General features: G+C 40.2%; 1 non-coding gene across 1 annotated transcript; it reads left to right on the forward strand.

Annotated features, from left to right (window-relative positions):
- Positions 1-4,425: 4,425 nt before the first annotated feature.
- On the forward strand, positions 4,426-4,533 carry LOC112761782 (small nucleolar RNA R71). The gene has a single exon (XR_003182159.1). It is a non-coding gene; the product is annotated as a small nucleolar RNA R71 (small nucleolar RNA).
- The last annotated feature ends 667 nt before the right edge of the window (positions 4,534-5,200 follow it).

Here is a 5,200-nt window from a genome sequence, read left to right on the forward strand (position 1 = left end):
ACTCCAGACAGCAGCATAGAACTGGCATTCAACGCCCTTTTACGTCATCTAAACTCGGCCAAAGTATGTACTATTATATATTGCTGGAAAGCCCTGCATGTCTACTTTCCAATGCAATTGGAAGCGCGCCATGTTGAGTTATGTAGCTCCAGAAAATCTACTTTGAGTGCAGGGAGGTCAGAATCCAACAGCATCAGCAGTCCTTTTTCAACATCTGAATCTGATTTTTGCTCAAGTCCCTCAATTTCAGCCAGAAAATACCTGAAATCACAGAAAAACACACAAACTCATAGTAAAATCTAGAAATGTGAATTTATCATAAAAATTAATAAAAACATCCCTAAAAGTAACTAGATCCTACTAAAAACATACTAAAAACAATGCCAAAAAGCGTATAAATTATCCGCTCATCACAGCACCAAACTTAAATTGTTGCTTGTCCCCAAGCAACTGAGAATTAAATAGGATAAAAAGAAGAGAATATACTATAAATTCTAAACTATCAATGAAACATAGCTCCAATCAGATGAGCGGGACTTGTAGCTTTTTTGCCTCTTGAATAGTTTTGGCATCTCACTTTATCCATTGAAGTTCAGAATGATTGGCATCTATAGGAACTCAGAGTTCAGATAGTGTTATTGATTCTCCTAGTTCAGTATGTTGATTCTTGAACACAGCTACTTTATGAGTCTTGGCCGTGGCCCTAAGCACTTTGTTTTCTAGTATTACCACCGGATACATAAATGCCACAAACACATAATTGGGTGAACCTTTTCAGATTGTGACTCAGCTTTGCTAAAGTCCCCAATTAGAGGTGTCCAGGGTTCTTAAGCACACTCTGTTTTTTCTTTGGACCTTGACTTTAACCGCTCAGTCTCAAGTTTTCACTTGACACCTTCATGCCACAAGCACATGGTTAGGGACAGCTTGGTTTAGCCGCTTAGGCCAGGATTTTATTCCTTTAGGCCCTCCTATCCACTGATGCTCAAAGCCTTGGGATCCTTTTTATTACCCTTGCCTTTTGGTTTTAAGGGTTATTGGCTTTTTGGTCTTGCCTCTTGGTTTTAAGAGCTTTTGGCTTTTTCTTTTTCCATTTTTTTTCGCCATTTTTTTTCTTTCTCTTTTTTTTTTCTGCAAGATTTTGTATTCACTGCTTTTTCTTGCTTCAAGAATCATTTTTATGATTTTTCATATTATCAAATAACATGTCTCCTTGTCATCATTCTTTCAAGAGCCAACATATTTAACATTCTTAAACAACAACTTCAAAAGACATATGCACTGTTCAAGCATACATTCAGAAAACAAAAAGTATTGTCACCACATCAAAATAATTAAACTAAGTTCAAGGATAAATTCGAAACTCATGTACTTCTTGTTCTTTTGTAATTAAAACATTTTTCATTTAAGAGAGGTGATGGATTCATAGGACATTCATAACTTTAAGACATAGTTACTAACTACTAATGATCATGTAATAAGACACAAACATAGATAAGCACTTAACATAGAGAAAACGAAAAACAGAAATTTTAAGAACAAGGAATGAGTCCACCTTAGTGATGGTGGCGTTTTCTCCTTGAGGAACCAATGATGTCCTTGAGCTCTTCTATGTCTCTTCCTTGTCTTTGTTGCTCCTCCCTCATTGCTCTTTGATCTTCTCTAATTTCATGGCGTATGATGGAGTGCTCTTGATGTTCCACCCTTAGTTGCTTCCAATAATTGTGTGGAGGAAAATGTATCCCCTGAGGTATCTCAGGGATCTCTTGATTTGCAGTCAAATGTTCTACCACTGAGCTATAGACCCTTGAGATGAATCTCTCCATCTCCTATGACTCGGAGTTGGAAGCTTTTGTCTTCCCTTTCCTCTTTCTAGAGGTTTCTCTGGCCTTAGGTACCATAAATGGTTATGGAAAAACAAAAAAAAGCTATGCTTTTACCACACCAAACTTAGAATATTGCTCGCCCTCAAGCAAAAGAAGAAAGAATAGTAGAAGAAGAAGAAGATATGAAGGAGATGGAGGGATGTGTGTATTCGGCTATATGGGTGGGCTTGGGTGGGAAAGAGATTTTGAATTTTGAAGGTAGGTGGAGTGTATGGATGTGAGTTGTGAATGGAAAACAGAAGGGATGATTATGAATGGAGAGAGAGGTTGATATAGGATTATGAGGAGGTAAGGTGAGGTGAGTGGAGGTATGTGGGGATCCTGTGGGGTCCACAGATCCTGAGGTGTCAAGAATTTGCATCCCTGCACCAATTAGGCATGTAAAACACCTTTGCATGCAATTCTGCGTTTAAACACCGAACTGATGCTTGTTCTGGGCGTTCAGCGCCCAGATGCAGCATATTTCTGGCGTTGAACGCCAGCCAGATGCTTGTTTCTGGCGTTCAGCGCCAGCTCTTCTTCACTGTGCATTTCTGGTATCTGAACGCCAGGATGCTGCTTGTTTCTGGCGTTCAACGCCAGAAACATGCTCTGTTCTGGCATTGAACGCCAGACAGATGCTCCTTACTGGCGTTTAAATGCCAATGAGATCCTCCTCCAGGGTGTGATTTTTCTTCTGTTATTTTTTATTCCGTTTTCAATTTTTATATTTATTTTGTGACTCCACATGATCATGAACCTAATAAAACATGAAAGAACAATAAAAATAAAATTAGATAAATAAAAATTGGGTTGCCTCCCAACAAGCGCTTCTTTAATGTCAATAGCTTGACAGTGGGCTCTCATGGAGCCTCACAGATGTTCAGAGCATTGTTGAGACTCCCCAACACCAAACTTAGAGTTTGGATATGGGAGTTCAACACCAAACTTAGAGTTTGGTTGTGGCCTCCCAACACCAAACTTAGAGTTTGACTGTGGGGGCTCTGGTTGACTCTGTTTTGAGAGAGGCTTACTGTGCCTCTTTTCCATGTTTACAGAAGGATGTCCTTGAGTTTTAAACTCAAGGGAGTCCTCATTCAATTGAAGGACTAATTCGCCTCTGTCAACATCAATCACAGCTCTTGCTGTGGCTAGGAAGGGTCTTTCAAGGATGATGGATTCATCCTCATCCTTCCCAGTATCTAGGACTATGAAATCAGCAGGGATGTAAAGGCCTTCAACCTTTACTAACACGTCCTCTACTTGTCCATAAGCCTGTTTTCTTGAATTGTCTGCCATCTCTAATGAGATTTTAGTAGCTTGCACCCCAAAGATTCCCAGTTTCTCTATTACAGAGAGGGGCATGAGGTTTATCCCTGAACCAAGGTCACACAGAGCCTTTTCAAAGATCATGGTGCCTATGGTACATGGTATTAGGAACTTCCCAGGATCCTGTTTCTTCTGAGGTAATGTCAGTTGATCCAGATCACTTAGTTCATTGGTGAACAAGGGAGGTTCATCTTCCCAAGTCTCAATACCAAATAATTTGGTATTTAGCTTCATGATTGCACCAAGGTACTTGGTAACTTGCTCCTTAGTAACATCCTCATTCTCTTCAGAAGATGAATACTCATCAGAGCTCATGAATGGCATAAGGAGGTTCAATAGAATCTCTATGGTCTCTAGATGAGTCTCAGATTCCTTTGGTTCCTCAGAGGGAAGCTCCTTATTAATCACTGGACGTCCTAGGAGGTCTTCTTTCTTGGGATTCACGTCCTCCTCCTCTTTTGTGGTTTCGGCCATGATGGTCATTTCAATGGCCTTGCACTCTCCTTTTGGATTTTCTTCTGTATTGCTTGGGAGAGTACTAAGAGGGATTTCAGTGACTCTTTTACTCAGCTGGCCCACTTGTGCTTCCAAATTTCTAATGGAGGACCTTGTTTCATTAATAAAACTCACAGTGGCCTTAGATAGATCAGAGACTAAGTTTGCTAAATTAGAAGTATTTTGTTCAGAGTTCTCTGTCTGTTGCTGAGTGGATGATGGAAAAGGCTTGCCATTGCTAAACCTGTTTCTTCCACCATTATTAAAGCCTTGTTGAGGCTTTTGATCCTTCCATGAGAGATTTGGATAATTTCTCCATGAGGGGTTATAGGTGTTTCCATAAGGTTCACCCATATAATTCACCTCTGCTATTGCAGGGTTCTCAGGATCATAGGCCTCTTCTTCAGAAGGCGCCTCTTGAGTACTGTTGGATGCAGCTTGCATTCCATTCAGACTCTGAGAAATCATATTGACTTGCTGAGTCAATAGTTTGTTCTGAGCCAATATGGCATTCAGAGTATCAATTTCAAGAACTCCCTTCTTCTGAGGCGTCCCATTACTCACAGGATTCCTCTCAGAAGTGTACATGAACTGGTTGTTAGCAACCATGTCAAATGAGTTCTTGAGCTTCTGTAGGTGTTTTCTTTAGGTGAATGGATCCACCTGCAGAATCCAATGACATCTTAGCTAATTCAGACAGACCATCATAGAATATATCCAGGATGGTCCATTCTGAAAGCATGTCAGAAGGACACTTTTTGGTCAGTTGCTTGTATCTCTCCCAAGCTTCATAGAGGGATTCACCTTCTTTCTATCTGAAGGTTTGAACATCCACTCTAAGCTTACTAAGCTTTTGAGGAGGAAAGAACTTGGCTAAGAAAGCCGTGACCAGCTTATCCCAAGAGTTCAGGCTATCTTTGGGTTGAGAATCCAACCACACTCTAGCTCTGTCTCTTACAGCAAAGGGGAAAAGCATGAGCCTGTAGACTTCAGGATCTACTCCATTAGTCTTAACAGTATCACAGATCTGCAAAAATTCAGTTAAGAACTGAAAAGGATCTTCAGATGGAAGTCCATGAAACTTGCAGTTCTGCTGCATCAGAGAAACTAATTGAGGTTTCAGCTCAAAATTGTTTGCTCCAATGGTAGGGATGGAGATGTTTCTTCCATGTAAATTGGAATTAGGTGCAGTAAAGTCACCAAGCATCCTCCTTACATTATTATTATTTTCGGCTGCCATCTCCTCTTCCTGTTCGAAAATTTCTGAAAGGTGCTTGCTGGGTTGTTGTAATTTAGCTTCTCTTAGTTTTCTCTTCAGAGTCCTTTCAGGTTCTGGATCTGCTTCAACAAGAATATTCTTGTCCTTGCTCCTGCTCATATGAAAAAGAGGGAACAGAAAAAATAATAATAATAGGGATCCTTTTTACCCAAGGATAGAGGTTCCCTTATGTGAGTAGAAGAAAAGAAAAAGAGAAAGTTTGAACTCAGAGAGAGGGAGAGAGTTCGGATTT

Source organism: Arachis hypogaea, chromosome 16 (assembly GCF_003086295.3).
Source record: "Arachis hypogaea cultivar Tifrunner chromosome 16, arahy.Tifrunner.gnm2.J5K5, whole genome shotgun sequence".
Taxonomy (NCBI): Eukaryota; Viridiplantae; Streptophyta; class Magnoliopsida; order Fabales; family Fabaceae; genus Arachis; species Arachis hypogaea.